The sequence below is a fragment of the Bombina bombina genome, chromosome 7 (genome assembly GCF_027579735.1).
Source record: "Bombina bombina isolate aBomBom1 chromosome 7, aBomBom1.pri, whole genome shotgun sequence".
Lineage (NCBI taxonomy): Eukaryota > Metazoa > Chordata > Amphibia > Anura > Bombinatoridae > Bombina > Bombina bombina.
This window is the reverse complement of record NC_069505.1, coordinates 58,411,145-58,428,715: the sequence shown is the minus strand read 5'-3', so window position 1 is coordinate 58,428,715 and position 17,571 is coordinate 58,411,145. Positions and strand designations below refer to the sequence as shown.

At 39.1% G+C, this 17,571-nt stretch overlaps 1 long non-coding RNA gene across 1 annotated transcript in view; it reads right to left on the bottom strand.

Moving 5' to 3' along the window:
• Positions 1-415: 415 nt before the first annotated feature.
• The window catches only part of LOC128635751 (uncharacterized), an 80,230-nt gene continuing 63,074 nt past the window's right edge, over positions 416-17,571 (bottom strand). Inside the window, exon 2 of the long non-coding RNA XR_008398576.1 lies at positions 416-1,061. This is a non-coding gene — a long non-coding RNA (uncharacterized LOC128635751). The remainder of the gene's footprint in view (positions 1,062-17,571) is intronic.

The window sequence follows — 17,571 nt, the reverse complement described above, 5'->3', positions numbered from 1 at the left end:
AAAAGTTACTTTTTACGAAGACCAGTGAGTGCCTTTTTGATGGGACTTTATATATATATATATATATATATATATAAATATTTTTTTTATTTTTATTTGTTAATAAAAATGAATTTTCCTTCCTACACTTCTCTGCTCATCACTGTCAAACATTCAGAGATATGGCCGCCAAGCTCCTTGCACACACTTTAGCCATCTTATGTACAAGTTGCAAGCCAATGACATCACATGTAAAGGCACCAGCAAATGGAAATTCAGGATTCAGGATAAGTGGGAGGGATTTAAAGCTCTGGTGTGTTGTGGTGTCTTTTGCCTCCTCCTAGTCATCAGGAGGGGAATTCAAACACATAATCACTTGTGGACTCTCACCATTTGATGAAAGAAAACAAAAGACTAAAAAAAAAACACAAAAAACTTTCACTTTATAGATTTTTTATTTAGTCTTGGAAGAGCAAAAAACAACCAGATGAAATCAACAGCCAAACCAATTGTGTATTTAACTGCTTTGGATGATAGGATTGGTCTTATGTTTTTACAACAGCATGCCACTCTGTGATATAATCACATTTTTCCCTATATTCCCAGATTCTGATCCCATGGCATTTAACTTCATTAACACTTCAAAACCTTCAACAACTTTACCAAAAACAACCTCTTTATTATCTTTCCATTCGTTCATACTAAAGCTGATACAGAATTCTGTACCATATTTGTTTTGTTGTTCCGGAGCCAAAGAGAGGATTCCAGCACCTGTATGTTTTAGGGTGAAATTCTCATTGTGGAAATGGTAAATCGGAAGAGGGTTTTTACCATGAAACTTAAAATGGCCGCCTTCACAGAAAAGACCTGAGATAATTTTCTTAAAACTTGTGCCCTGGTAACTGAAGCCTCTTGCACCATCACACAATTCAAGGAAATGTCCACAAGTTATAGGGACCACATCAACCCTCATCTCAAAGATAATACGGCCCAATTCTTTACCGTCTGCAGTGATGTCAAAGAAAGCCCTTGGGAGAGACATCTTGCCGTGTTAGCCACTTACTCTCCCAACTTGAGAATGCCTTCAAAAGAGTAAGAAGGTTGCAAATTATTTTTCAGAAATTCAGTTAAAGGGACATTAAAGGGACAGTCTAGCCAAAATTAAACTTCCATGATTCCAATAGGGCATGCAATTTTAAACAACTTTCCAATTTACTTTTATCATCAGATATGCTTTGCTCTCTTGGTATTCTTTGTGGAAAGCTAAACCTCGGAAGGGTCATATGCTGATTTATAAGCTGTTGAACTGCCTCTTATCTCAGTGCATTTTGACAGTTTTGGGCAGTTAAACACTGATAGTTCATGTGTGTCATATAGATAACTCACTTCAGTCAGCACTGATTGGCTAAAATGTAAGTCTGTCAAAAGAACTGAGATAAGGGGGCAGTCTGCAGAGGCTTAGATACAGGGTAATCACAGAGGTAAAAAGTATATTAATATAACTGTTGGTTATGCAAAACTGGGGAATGGGTAATAAAGGGATTATCTATCTTTTTAAACAATACATATTCTGGAGTAGACTGTTCCTTTAAACACTAAATAAATGCTAGATATAATTAAGTATTCAAAGAACAGATTAGTCTGAGAATAACATGTAGATTTATGTTTTAAAGTTTCATTAACTATTTAAATATTGACAAAATAGGTGTAAAGTTTAGTGTCTATAAAACAAATGGGAGCTGCCATGTTGTAACTTAGGTTGCCTTCTCTGCTGTGGCCAATTAGGGACAGTTATAAATAGGTCACTAGAGTGAGCAGCCAATGGCTGTGTGGTATATAACAGTGTTCTGCACTTCCATTTCTAACAGGAACTGAAAAGCTCACAATTTCAGAATGGGATTACAGAAAAAGTGGATAAAATAAATAATGAAAGTATATTGCAATTTTTTTTTATATATATATATACGATTTATCATTTTATATTACCATCTCAAAGTGTTTAATGTCCCTTTAATCTTACAGTCAGAAAAAAATTACCTTTTAAATGGACATTGGACACTAAATACATTTCATACACCTCCCTCTAATCATGGGTGCCACCATATTGGAACCTAGGTTACACTGCAGGTATCTGAAGGAGAGTTACTGCACAAGTGCAAACACATCAGCACTGAAATGTAGTGAAAGTTCGAGTTCAACATGGCCGCACCCATGACTAGAGGGAGGCAGGGAATATCCTCAATATTATGCTTCAGTCAACACCAGAATTTTTGTTGTTTTAAAAGATAGATAATCCCTTAATTACCAATTCCCCTGTTTTGCATAACCAAAACAGTTATAATTATACACGTTTTACCTCTGTAATTACCTTGTATCTAAGCCTCAGCAGACTGCCCCCTTATTTCAGTTCTTTTGACAGACTTGCATTTTAGCCAATCAGAGCTGTCCCCATGGTAAATTCACGAGCATAAGCTCAATGTTATCTATATGAAACACATGAACTAATGCCCTCTAGTGGTGAAAAACTATCAAAATATATTTAGATTAGAGGCGGCCTTCAAGGTCTAAGAAATTAGCATATGAACCTCCTAGGTTTAGCTTTCAACTAAGAATACCAAGAGAACAAAGCAACATTGGTGATAAAAGTAAATTGGAAAGTTGTTTAAAATTACATTCTCTATCTGAATCATGAAAGTTTATTTTGGACTAGACTGTCCCTTTAGTGTTTAATGTCCCTTTAAAGATGCATGCTGCATGTTTAAGTATTTTCTGTTTTAGTAATGATTAAAAGGGACATGAAAGCCAAAGAGACTTTTCAATTTACTTATATTAACACATTTGCTTTGTTCTATTGTTATCCTTTGTTGAAATGCATTCATATGTAGGCCCAGGAGCAGTAATGTGCAACTGGAAGCAAGCTGCTGATTGGTGGCTATGCACATGCCTCTTGTCACTGGCTCACCATGTGTACATTTAGGAGAGAGAAAAGTGAGATATCTTTTGACTTGACTAGATTTGTTAAAGGGACATGAAACTCAAAATGTTTATTTCATGATTTAGGTAGAACATACAATTTCATACAACTTTCCAGTTTACTTTCTCATTCTCTTTGTATCATTTGTTGAAGGAGCAGCAATGCACAACTGGTTGCTAACTGAACACATGGGCGAGCCAATGACAATCTGTATATATATATATATATATATATATATATATATATATATGCAGCCACCAATCAGCAGCAAGAACCTAGGTTCTTTGCTGCTCCTGGGCTTTCCTAGATAAAATTTTCAGAAAAGGATAACAAGAGAAGGAAGCAAATTAAATACTAGAAGTAAATTGGAAAGTTGTTTAAAACTATATGTTCTGTCTAAATCACAAATGTCTAATTATGACTTTACTGGCCCTTTAAGGGGCTACACATTGAGAGAGAAAGAGAAAGAAAGAGTGTCTGAAATGTAATGGGTAAAAATGTTATTTTATGTTATATTATTTTATACTTATGCTTATATTCACACACACATACATGTATTTTAGTATAAATATTTGTGGAGCACAAGATACTTTCCTCATTATAAAATCATTTCATATATATTTTTTTAGGATAGTAGAATATAGTCCATATCTTCCTGATACAGAGAATTAATCCTGATCTGTAAATGTAACCAAGCTATGAAACTTTATGTTGTTAGGTAGAATACACAGCACACTGTCTGAGGCCTAGATTTGGAGTTTTGCGTTAGAAGGGGTGCGTTAGCTACGCGTGCTTTTTTTTGGCCGCACCTTTTAAATACCGCTGGTATTTAGAGTTCACAGAATGGCTGGGTGTTCAGTGCGTTAGGCTCCAAAAAGGGAGCGTAGAGCATAATTTACCGCCACTCTCAATACCAGCGGTGCTTACGGACGCGGCCAGCTTCAAAAACGTGCTCGTGCACGATTCCCCCATAGGAAACAATGGGACAGTTTGAGCTGAAAAAAAACCTAACACCTTACACCTGCAAAAAAGCAGCGTTCAGCTCTTAACGCAGCCCCATTGTTTCCTATGGGGAAACACTTCCTAAGTCTGCACCTAACACCCTAACATGAACCCCGAGTCTAAACACCCCTAATCTGCCGCCCCCGCTATCGCTGACCCCTGCATTTTATTATTAACCCCTAATCTGCCCCCCCACAACGTCGCCGCCAGCTCCCTACAATTATTAACCCCTAATCTGCCGACCGGACCTCACCGCTACTATAATAAAGTTATTAACCCCTAATCCGCCTCACTCCCTCCTCAATAACCCTATAAGAAATAGTATTAACCCCTAATCTGCCCTCCCTAACATCGCCGACACCTAACTTCAATTATTAACCCCTAATCTGCCGACCGGACCTCGCCGCTACTCTAATAAATTTATTAACCCCTAAAGCTAAGTCTAACCATAACCCTAACACCCCCCTAAATTAAATATAATTTAAATCTAACGAAATAAATTAACTCTTATTAAATAAATTATTCCTATTTAAAGCTAAATACTTACCTGTAAAATAAATCCTAATATAGCTACAATATAAATTATAATTATATTGTAGCTATTTTAGGATTAATATTTATTTTACAGGCAACTTTGTATTTATTTTAACCAGGTACAATAGCTATTAAATAGTTAATAACTATTTAATAGCTACCTAGTTAAAATAATTACAAAATTACCTGTAAAATAAATCCTAACCTAAGTTACAATTAAACCTAACACTACACTAGCAATAAATTAATTAAATAAAATAACTACAATTTAATACAATTAAACCTAACACTACACTATCAATAAATTAATTAAATACAATACCTACAAATAAATACAATTAAATTAACTAAAGTACAAAAAATAAAAAAGAACTAAGTTACAAAAAATAAAAAAATATTTACAAACATTAGAAAAATATTACAACAATTTTAAATTAATTACACCTACTCTAAGCCCCCTAATAAAATAACAAAGCTCCCCAAAATAAAAAAATGCCCTACCCTATTCTAAAATTAAAATAGAAAAGCTCTTTTACCTTACCAGCCCTTAAAAGGGCCTTTTGCGGGGCATGCCCCAAAGAATTCAGCTCTTTTGCCTGGAAAAAAAACATACAATACCCCCCCCCAACATTACAACCCACCACCCACATACCCCTAATCTAACCCAAACCCCCCTTAAATAAACCTAACACTAAGCCCCTGAAGATCTTCCTACCTTATCTTCACCACACCGGGTATCAGCGATCGGTCCAGGCTCCAATGTCTTGATCCAAGCCCAAGCGGGGGGCTGAAGACATCCATCCTCCGGCTGAAGTCTTGATCCAAGCGGGCAGAAGAGGACATCCGGACCGGCAAACATCTTCATCCAGGCGGCATCTTCTATGTTCTTCCATCCGATGACGAGCGGCTGATCTTCAAGACCTCCAGCGTGGATCCATCCTCTTCTTCCGACGACTAGACGACGAATGAAGGTTCCTTTAAGGGACGTCATCCAAGATGGCGTCCCTCGAATTCCGATTGACTGATAGGATTCTATCAGCCAATCGGAATTAAGGTCGGAACAGCCAATAGAATGCAAGCTCAATCTGATTGGCTGATTGGATCAGCCTATCGGATTGAACTTGATTCTGATTGGCTGATTCCATCAGCCAATCAGAATTTTCCTACCTTAATTCCGATTGGCTGATAGAATCCTATCAGCCAATCGGAATTCGAGGGACGCCATCTTGGATGACGTCATTTAAAGGAACCTTCATTCGGACTTAGGACGTCGCAAGAAGAGGATGGATCCGCGCCGGAGGTCTTCAAGATGGAGCCGGTCATCATCGGATGGAAGAACATAGAAGATGCGGCTTGGATGAAGATGTTTGCCGGTCCGGATCGACTCTTCTGCCCGGATAGGATGAAGACTTCTGCCCGAAGATGGAATTCTTTAGCCGCCGCTTGGATCCAGACTTCAGCCGGAGGATGGACGTCACTCTTCAGCCGCCGCTTGGGCTTGGATGAAGATTTCGGAGGCTCTTCTGAACCGATCGGGACCCGGTGTGGTGAAGACAAGGTAGGGAGATCTTCAGGGGCTTAGTGTTAGGTTTATTTAAAGGGACACTGAACCCAAATTTTTTCTTTTGTGATTCAGATAGAGCATGCAATTTTAAGCAACTTTCTAATTTACTCCTACTAGCAATTTTTCTTTGTTCTCTTGCTATCTTTATTTGAAAAAGAAGGCATCTAAGTTTTTTGTTTGTTTCAGTACTCTGGACAGCACTTTTTTATTGGTGGATGAATTTATCCACCAATCAGCAAGGACAACCCAGGTTGTTCACCAAAAATGGGCCGGCATCTAAACTTACATTCTTGCAGTTCAAATAAAGATACCAAGAGAATGAAGAAAAATTGATAATAGGAGTAAATTAGAAAGTTGCTTAAAATGTCATGCTCTATCTGAATCACAAAAGAAAAAATTTGGGTACAGTGTCCCTTTAAGGGGGGTTTGGGTTAGATTAGGGGTATGTGGGTGGTGGGTTGTAATGTTGGGGGGGGGTATTGTATGTTTTTTTTTTTACAGGCAAAAGAGCTGAATTCTTTGGGACATGCCCCGCAAAGGGCCCTTTTAAGGGCTGGTAAGGTAAAATAGCTTTTTTATTTTAATTTTAGAATAGGGTAGGGCATTTTTTTATTTTGGGGGGCTTTGTTATTTTATTAGGGGGCTTAGAGTAGGTGTAATTAGTTTAAAATTTGTCAGCCGCTCTGGAATCAATCCGGGATGTAACCCAACTGCTAGCGTGAATTGAAAGCACACGCTAGCACACTGAGAAATATCCAGGACGTGACCCACTCAGGAAGCAGATTAGAAGATAACAAAAATGAATATTGTTCCAGAATGCAGGAAAGCCACAAAGGATAAAACGTCCCTTTAAGTAGTACAAAGAACAAAAAGGAAATGCTCTTACTTGAAGCTTCTGAAAAAGGTCCTCTTTAGCAGGTTTGTAAAACAAAGGAAAAGTTCTCTTTTGTAGCTTGTAAAAGTATAATGTCCCTTTAAGCAGGTTTATAACAAACAGAAAGGCAAAGTTCTCTTTTGCAGCTTGTAAAAGTAAATGTCCCTTTTAAGCAGGTGTATAACAAACAAAAAGGCAAAGTTCTCTTTTGCAGCTTGTAAAAGTAAATGTCCCTTTTAAGCAGGTGTATAACAAACAGAAAGGCAAAGTTCTCTTTTGCAGCTTGTAAAAGTAAATGTCCCTTTTAAGCAGGTGTATAACAAACAGAAAGGCAAAGTTCTCTTTTGCAGCTTGTAAAAGTAAAAATGTCCCTTTAAGCAGGTCTTGTTTATCAAAGAATAGTTTTAAAGGTAAAGGCAAAAGCAAGGTCAGGCAGGCAGAAGTCGGCATCCAAATATCAGCAAAAGGTATAGGCAAAAGACAAGGTCAGGCAAGCAGAAGTCGGCATCCAAGTATCAGCAAAAGGGAAAAAGCTACAGGCAAGGTCAGGCAGGCAGAAGTCAATGTCCAAATATCAGCAAGTAGGGATTAGGCAAGAGGCTTGGTCAGGCAGGCAGAAGTCGGTACACAGAAGAACAAAACTGATATGGTACTCACAATCCAGGGAAACAAACAAACGGGCCCAGATTCAGATCTCCCGCCGAGATTTAAAGGGCAGGAGCGTAACCGTCATCAGAGGTGTGTGAGAGAAAGCGTCATGTTGCTAAGCAACATGACGTCAGAGACACAGAGAAGTTCCGGGAGCCGCGGCGACACGGCGATGAACGGAAGCGATCATGACAAAATTGTTGTAATATTTTTCTAATGTTTGTAAATATTTTTTTATTTTTTGTAACTTAGTTCTTTTTTATTTTTTGTACTTTAGTTAGTTTATTTAATTGTATTTATTTGTAGGTATTGTATTTAACTAATGTATTGATAGTGTAGTGTTAGGTTTAATTGTAGATAATTGTAGGTATTTTATTTAAGTAATTTATTGATAGTGTAGTGTTAGGTTTAATTGTAACTTAGGTTAGGATTTATTTTCCAGGTAATTTTGTAATTATTTTAACTAGGTAGCTATTAAATAGTTCTTAACTATTTAATAGCTATTGTACCTGGTTAAAATAATTACAAAGTTGCCTGTAAAATAAATATTAATCCTAAAATACCTACAATATAATTATTCGTTATATTGTAGCTATATTAGGGTTTATTTTACAGGTAAGTATTTAGCTTTAAATAGGAATAATTTATTTAATGAGTTAATTTATTTCGTTAGATTTAAATTATATTTAACTTAGGGGGATCTTAGTGTTAGGGTTAGACTTAGCTTTAGGGGTTAATACATTTATTATAGTAGCGGTGAGGTCCGGTCGGCAGATTAGGGGTTAATACTTGAAGTTAGGTGTCGTGAGGTTAGGGAGGGCAGATTAGGGGTTAATACTCTTTATTATAGGGTTATTGAGGCGGGAGTGAGGCGGATTAGGGGTTAATAACTTTATTATAGTAGCGGCGAGGTCCGGTCGGCAGATTAGGGGTTAATAAGTGTAGGTAGGTGTCGTCGACGTTGATGGGGGCAGATTAGGGGTTAATAAATATAATATAGGGGTCGGCGGTGTTAGGGGCAGCAGATTAGGGGTACATAAGTATAACGTAGATGGCGGCTGTGTGGTCGGCAGATTTGGGGTTAAAAAAATTTAATCGAGTGGCGGCGATGTGGGGGGGCCTCGGTTTAGGGGTACATAGGTAGTTTATGTGTGTTAGTGTACTTTAGAGTACAGTAGTTAAGAGCTTTATGAACCGGCGTTAGCCCAAAAAGCTCTTAACTCCTGCAGGCCCATTTATCAAAGGGCTTGCGGACCTGATCCGACACTGCGGATCAGGTCCGCAAGACCTCGCTAAATGCGGAGAGCAATACGCTCTCCGCATTTAACATTGCACCAGCAGCTCACAAGAGCTGCTGGTGCAACGCCGCCCCCTGCTGACTCGCGGCCAATTGGCCGCCAGCAGGGAGCTGTCAATCAACCCGATCGTATTCGATCGGGTTGATGTCCGGCGATTCCTGTCCGCCTGTTCAGAGCAGGCGGACAGGGTTATGGAGCAGCGGTCTTTAGACCGCTGCTTCATAAGTTGTGTTTCTGGCGAGTCTGAAGACTCGCCAGAAACACGGCCCTTCAAGCTCCATACGGAGCTTGATAAATGGGCCTGCTGGTTTTTTTCTGCGGCTGGAGTTTTGTCGTTAGAGTTCTAAAGCTCACTTCAGTTAAGACTCTAAATACCGGTGTTAGAAAGATCCCATTGAAAAGATAGGATACGCAATTGGCGTAGGGGGATCTGCGGTATGGAAAAGTCGCGGCTGCAAAGTGAGCGTTAGACCCTTTAATAACTGACTCCAAATACCAGCGGGCGGTAAAAACCAGCGTTAGGAGCCTCTAATGCTGGTTTTGACGGCTACCGCCAAACTCTAAATCTAGGCGTGAGAAAATAATTTCCGCTAATCCTAGATGAGCCATATGCTAGTTAGTTACATAAATCCTATTATCGAGTAAGACTGACACCTAGAGGCCTAGTTATCAAGCTGTCAACCTCAAATACGCTGGAATTCCGCAGCGTATTTGTGGCGAGGCTGATTCGCCTTAGTTATCAAAGGCTAGAGACCGGCAAAAGTAGAATTTTGTGACGTAAACTTCGATCCGCCGGACTCAGTCCGACACAGATCGATTCTTACGTCACTCCAGATGTTCCGCACACAAGTGCGGCACAATCTGACTACTTTTGCTAGTTATCAAAAAACTAGCAGGTACGCTCGGCACTTTTATGGCCCAGCGCACCTGGTTTTCAAACCGCCACCCTGGAGGCGGCGGATCCCATAGGAATCAATGGGAGTCTGACCATAGCGAAAGTACAAGTTCGCTGCTGCCAGACATCCCATTGATTCCTATGGGAACTGTCTACACCTAACACCCTAACATGTACCCCGAGTCTAAACACCACTAATCTGTCCCCCCTACACCGCCGCAACTAAATAAAGTTATTACCCCCTAAACCGCCGCTCCCGGAGCCCACCGCAAGCTACTCTATACATATTAACCCCTAAACCGCCGCTCCCGGAGCCCACCGCAACTTATATTAAATTTATTAACCCCTAATCTGCCCCCTACACCGTCGCCACCTATAATACATTTATTAACCACTATCCTGCCCCCCACTACACCGCCGCCACTGTAATAAAATTATTAACCCCTAAACCTAAGTCTAACACTAACCCTAACACCCCCCTAACTTAAATATTAATTAAATAAATCTAAATAATATTTCTATTATGAACTAAATTAATCCTATATAAAACTAAATACTTACCTGTAAAATAAACCCTAAGATAGATACAATATAAATAATAATTATATTGTAGCTATCTTAGGATTTATTTTTATTTTACAGGCATCATTCAATTTATTTTAACTAGGTACAATAGCTATTAAATAGTTATTAACTATTTAATAGCTTACCTAGCTAAAATAAAGAGAAATTTACCTGTAAAATAAAAACTAACCTAAGTTACAATTACACCTAACACTACACTATACTTTAATAAATTATTCCTATTTAAAACTAAATACCTGTAAAATAAACCCTAAGATAGCTACAATGTAATTAATAATTACATTGTAGCTATTTTAGGAATTATATTTATTTTACAGGTAACTTTGTATTTATTTTAGCTAGTTAGAATAGTTATTAAATAGTTAGTAACTATTTAATAACTACCTATCTAAAAGAAATACAAAATCACCTGTAAAATAAATCCTAACCTAAGTTACAATTAAACCTAACACTACACTATCATTAAATAAATTAAATAAATTACCTACAAATAACTACAATTAAATACAATTACATAAACTAACTAAAGTACAAAAAATAAAAAAAGCTAAGTTACAAAAAATAAAAAAAATAGGTTACAAACATTTTAAAAATATTACAACAATTTTAAGCTACTTACACCTAATCTAAGCCCCCTAATAAAATAACAAACCCCCCAAAATAAAAAAATGCCCTACCCTATTCTAAATTAAAAAAGTTCAAAGCTCTTTTACCTTACCAGCCCTTAAAAGGGCCATTTGTGGGGCATGCCCCAAAGAATTCAGCTCTTTTGCCTGTAAAAGAAAAATACAACCCCCCCCAACATTAAAACCCACCACCCACATACCCCTAATCTAATCCAAACCCCCCTTAAAATAACCTAACACTAATCCCCTGAAGATCATCCTACCTTTAGTCGTCTTCACTCAGCCGAGCCACCAATGGAACTGAAGAGGAGATCCGGACCGGCAGAAGTGATCCTCCAAGCGGCGATGAAGAAATCTTCCATCCGATGAAGTGATCCTCCAAGCGGCGCTGAAAAAGTCTTCCATCCGGGCGATGTCATCTTCCAAGAGGCGCTGAAGAAGTCTTCTATCCGGGCGATGTCATCTTCCAAGCCGGGTCTTGAATCTTCATCCCACCGACGCGGAACATCCTTCTTTACCGACGGACTACCGATGAATGAAGGCTCCTTTAAGGGACGTTATCCAAGATGGCGTCCCTTCAATTCCGATTGGCTGATAGGATTCTATCAGCCAATCGGAATTAAGGTAGGAAAAATCTGATTGGCTGATTGAATCAGCCAATCAGATTCAAGTTCAATCCGATTGGCTGATCCAATCAGCCAATCAGATTGAGCTTGCATTCTATTGGCTGTTTCGATCAGCCAATAGAATGCGAGCTCAATCTTATTGGCTGATTGGATCAGCCAATCGGATTGAACTTGAATCTGATTGGCTGATTCAATCAGCCAATCAGATTTTTCCTACCTTAATTCCGATTGGCTGATAGAATCTTATCAGCCAATCGGAATTAAAGGGACGCCATCTTGGATGACGTCCCTTAAAGGAGCCTTCATTCGTCGGTAGTCCGTCGGTAAAGAAGGATGTTCCGCGTCGGCGGGATGAAGATTCAAAACCCGGCTTGGAAGATGACATCGCCCGGATAGAAGACTTCTTCAGCGCCTCTTGGAAGATGACATCGCCCGGATGGAAGACTTCTTCAGCGCCGCTTGGAGGATCACTTCATCGGATGGAAGATTTCTGCATCGCCGCTTGGAGGATCACTTCTGCCGTTCCGGGTCTCCTCTTCAGTTCCATCGGTGGCTCGGCTGAGTGAAGACGACTAAAGGTAGGATGATCTTCAGGGGATTAGTGTTAGGTTATTTTAAGGGGGGTTTGGGTTAGATTAGGGGTATGTGGGTGGTGGGTTTTAATGTTGGGGGGGTTGTATTTTTCTTTTACAGGCAAAAGAGCTGAATTCTTTGGGGCATGCCCCACAAATGGCCCTTTTAAGGGCTGGTAAGGTAAAAGTGCTTTGAACTTTTTAAATGTAGAATAGGGTAGGGCTTTTTTTTTATTTTGGGGGGGTTTGTTATTTTATTAGGGGGCTTAGATTAGGTGTAAGTAGCTTAAAATTGTTGTAATATTTTTAAAATGTTTGTAACCTATTTTTTTTATTTTTTGTAACTTAGCTTTTTTTATTTTTTGTACTTTAGTTAGTTTATGTAATTGTATTTAATTGTAGTTATTTGTAGGTAATTTATTTAATTTATTTAATGATAGTGTAGTGTTAGGTTTAATTGTAACTTAGGTTAGGATTTATTTTACAGGTAATTTTGTATTTATTTTAGCTAGGTAGTTATTAAATAGTTAATAACTATTTAATAACTATTCTAACTAGCTAAAATAAATACAAAGTTACCTGTAAAATAAAAATAAATCCTAAGATAGCTACAATATAATTATTATTTATATTGTAGCTATATTAGGGTTTATTTTAAAGGTAAGTATTTAGTTTTAAATAGGAATAATTTATTAAAGTATAGTGTAGTGTTAGGTGTAATTGTAACTTAGGTTAGTTTTTATTTTACAGGTACATTTCTCTTTATTTTAGCTAGGTAGCTATTAAATAGTTAATAACTATTTAATAGCTATTGTACCTAGTTAAAATAAATTGAAATTTGCCTGTAAAATAAAAATAAATCCTAAGATAGCTACAATATAATTATTATTTATATTGAAGCTATATTAGGGTTTATTTTAAAGGTAAGTATTTAGTTTTAAATAGGATTAATTTAGTTCATAATAGAAATATTATTTAGATTTATTTAATTAATATTTAAGTTAGGGGGGTGTTAGGGTTAGTGTTAGACTTAGGTTTAGGGGTTAATAAATTTATTACAGTGGCGGCGGTGTAGTGGGGGGCAGGATAGGGGTTAATAAATTTATTATAGGTGGCGACGGTGTAGGGGGGGCAGATTAGGGGTTAATAGATATAATGTAGGTGGCAGCGGTGTCCAGGAGCGGCGGTTTAGGGGTTAATACATTTATCAGAGTTGCGGCAGGGTCTAGGAGCGGCGGTTTATGGGTTAATACATTTATCAGAGTTGCGGCAGGGTCTAGGAGCGGCGGTTTAGGGGTTAATAACTTTATTGAGTTGCGGGGGGCTCCGGGGGCGCCGGTATAGGGGGTAGAACAGTGTAGTTAGTGTGAGTGCTTAGTGACAGGCTAGCAATAAAGCTGGGAAAAAGCCGAAGAGCAGCGAGATCGGATGAGTGATAACTCTCACAGTCCGCTGCTCATCGCCCCACGGCTTTTTGACAGCTTTATTTGATAACTTAGGCGAAATTTTTCAGGTCCGCGGCGGCGATGTGAGGCGAGCTTAGGCGGGCGTATTGGGCCGGCGAAGGCAGGAAAGTTGACACGTTGATAACTACCCCCCTAGTGGAAGAATAGTGGTGAAACAACTTTTTTTTTTTTTTTTTTTTTATAATTGTTTTTATTAGAAGATCAATTCAAGGCATACAAATGAGAAGTGTCAGTACAAAGAAAACAGATAATACACAGTAATATAACTTCAATAGTATATAGCACAGATATATTAGAAAGTGTGCACATCACATGCTAATATGACAAGTAGTACATTTTGTCTTTACGTGAGTTGCCTATCTAATTGGATACCTGCAGACTGACTTATGAGGCCACTCTTGGACCTCTCAGCAAAATAAAAATTGTGAAGTTATGTCAGGTATTCCTTAACAGTAAAGGACCACTCATGGGTCCCCAATGTTGAACTTCTTTTGTTTTTGTTTTTATTAAATATATACATGTGGCTCCCCTGGTGTATAATAGGAATATAAATTGGGTGAAACAAGGGAAGGGGAGTTATGGGATAATAGGAATATTACTATTTATACCAAAACTTACATACTGTTTGTAGTCCAATTAAAGATAGAAAATAATCTCCCTGTAGTAAAATGGATCAGTCACTCTTGGGCTGTAGGGATATTAAACAGAGGGATTTAGGGATTCTAAAGAAAACTGGGGATGGCTTACATTAATGTTATTTAGTTAGTAGGCCCAGATAGCCATTATAAGCAGTTAAAAGAGGATGCGAGTATAGAGCACTAAGTACTATCACACGCCGTGAAAAAATATGGTGCACATGGAACGGACACATTTACTATTAGTTGTGGGATTTGTATGTTACAGCTGAGATTTTAATAAACGTGCATAGAGTCATCCACAGATGGGAGATAAGTGGTATGGCCCTTTGCTAGGACACAGACCGCTGAGCTAAGTAACAATGTTGAATGCAGGTGTAGAATAAGTACTCTCACTAGTAGCCAACATGTGCAATCTCTGAGAATATCTAAGTTAAGGGAGGAGGTTTAAAATATTAGGCTATAACCTGGCTAGAACATTACTAAAATTAGGGATGAACAAGTTTATAGCTATGATACATCATACATAATATAAATTGGTAGGTCAGTATACATAAACAGATATAAATATAAATACATTTTATCCTTTGATGAAAGATAGCCTGTGCTGTATAGCTCCTTTCTAACATGGGAAGACTATAACAAACCAACCTAAAGTTATAGGCATATAAGAGACTATAGGCAAACTTGAGGTGAGAAAAACACATAAACTAATCACCTAACATGGAACAAAGAGCGGCCTGAACATGAGGTCTGCTAAAGTTGGAGTCCGTTCTGTCGGCAATCAGCCTCCAGGGCCCCTAGCCGAAGGCCGTTTGCAAATGATGGTGCAGGGGGGAAACCTCCCCGGGTCCCATATGGCTCTCCACATAATTAGAAGAAAGAAGGCTAGTAGCTCAGTCGGCAGAATGGGTCTCGGGTGTCCATGAAAAAGAATGCCTCCAGCTTGAGACAAAGTTCCGGTGGAGAAGGCATTTGCGTTTGAAGCGGGCATCGGATCAAGTGGCCCAGCAATCAGATCCCTGCTCCTATACCAACTTCGGCCATGCGATTCTAGGAAGTGCTGCTCAGTACCGGGGTCGGTCTCTGCAGAGGTGGAGATCGCAATATCCCCGGTTTCCTCAGATCCAGCAGCTGCAATATTACAGAGGCCTCCAGATATTCCGGTCCTGGGTAAGGATGGAGGTGTAACGGACCGCGCTGTCACTTTGAATATCAGGTTCTGCCCCGACTCCTTCCAAGCATACACATGCACTTACACTGTGTGCAGAATTATTAGGCAAATGAGTATTTTTACCACATCATCCTCTTTATGCATGTTGTCTTACTCCAAGCTGTATCGGCTCGAAAGCCTGCTACCAATTAAGCATATTAGGTGATGTGCATCTCTGTAATGAGAAGGGGTGTGGTCTAATGACATCAACACCCTATATCAGGTGTGCATAATTATTAGGCAACTTCCTTTCCTTTGGCAAAATGGGTCAAAAGAAGGACTTGACAGGCTCAGAAAAGTCAAAAATAGTGAGATATCTTGCAGAGGGATGCAGCACTCTTAAAATTGCAAAGCTTCTGAAGCGTGATCATCGAACAATCAAGCGTTTCATTCAAAATAGTCAACAGGGTCGCAAGAAGCGTGTGGAAAAACCAAGGCGCAAAATAACTGCCCATGAACTGAGAAAAGTCAAGCGTGCAGCTGCCAAGATGACACTTGCCACCAGTTTGGCCATATTTCAGAGCTGCAACATCACTGGAGTGCCCAAAAGCACAAGGTGTGCAATACTCAGAGACATGGCCAAGGTAAGAAAGGCTGAAAGACGACCACCACTGAACAAGACACACAAGCTGAAACATCAAGACTGGGCCAAGAAATATCTCAAGACTGATTTTTCTAAGGTTTTATGGACTGATGAAATGAGAGTGAGTCTTGATGGGCCAGATGGATGGGCCCGTGGCTGGATTGGTAAAGGGCAGAGAGCTCCAGTCCGACTCAGACGCCAGCAAGGTGGAGGTGGAGTACTGGTTTGGGCTGGTATCATCAAAGATGAGCTTGTGGGGCCTTTTCGGGTTGAGGATGGAGTCAAGCTCAACTCCCAGTCCTACTGCCAGTTTCTGGAAGACACCTTCTTCAAGCAGTGGTACAGGAAGAAGTCTGCATCCTTCAAGAAAAACATGATTTTCATGCTGGACAATGCTCCATCACACGCGTCCAAGTACTCCACAGCGTGGCTGGCAAGAAAGGGTATAAAAGAAGAAAATTTAATGACATGGCCTCCTTGTTCACCTGATCTGAACCCCATTGAGAACCTGTGGTCCATCATCAAATGTGAGATTTACAAGGAGGGAAAACAGTACACCTCTCTGAACAGTGTCTGGGAGGCTGTGGTTGCTGCTGCACGCAATGTTGATGGTGAACAGATCAAAACACTGACAGAATCCATGGATGGCAGGCTTTTGAGTGTCCTTGCAAAGAAAGGTGGCTATATTGTCACTGATTTGTTTTTGTTTTGTTTTTGAATGTCAGAAATGTATATTTGTGAATGTTGAGATGTTATATTGGTTTCACTGGTAAAAATAAATAATTGAAATGGGTATATATTTGTTTTTTGTTAAGTTGCCTAATAATTATGCACAGTAATAGTCACCTGCACACACAGATATCCCCCTAAAATAGCTATAACTAAAAACAAACTAAAAACTACTTCCAAAACTATTCAGCTTTGATATTAATGAGTTTTTGGGTTCATTGAGAACATGGTTGTTGTTCAATAATAAAATTAATCCTCAAAAATACAACTTGCCTAATAATTCTGCACTCCCTGTATGTTTAAATCGTTTAGCTGCTGTAGCATCTGAGGCTGTTCCAGAATACGTGCACGGTGCTGTGCAGCTTCTATTATCAAACAGAGCTCCTTTTCTAGTGTTATAAAATGATCATCGAGCATTTCTAAAACTTCAGTCTCCCATTTGTCAAGGGATTCCATTTTGCGCTGCCGACAGCAGGGTTTCTGTTCAGATATCAATAGGTATTAGTTTCAAAGATCAGGTTAGTCTGCCGTCTGGGGATTATGAGCTGCAAAAGTTGTCAGTGTCTCTGCACTGCTTTACCCGGCGTACAAGATACCGGGGGGGGGGGGGTGTTGAGTGCCTCTCACGTAGGAGTCTGCCTTAGGCCTCAACGCTCCGGATCGGTCACCAAGGGTGAAAGTCCCAATAATGTGGTATCATTCGGTTCAGCTTGATAAGTGGGTCTTAATTATCAGGTTGAGGAAGATGGATAGTCCTCTTAGACATCA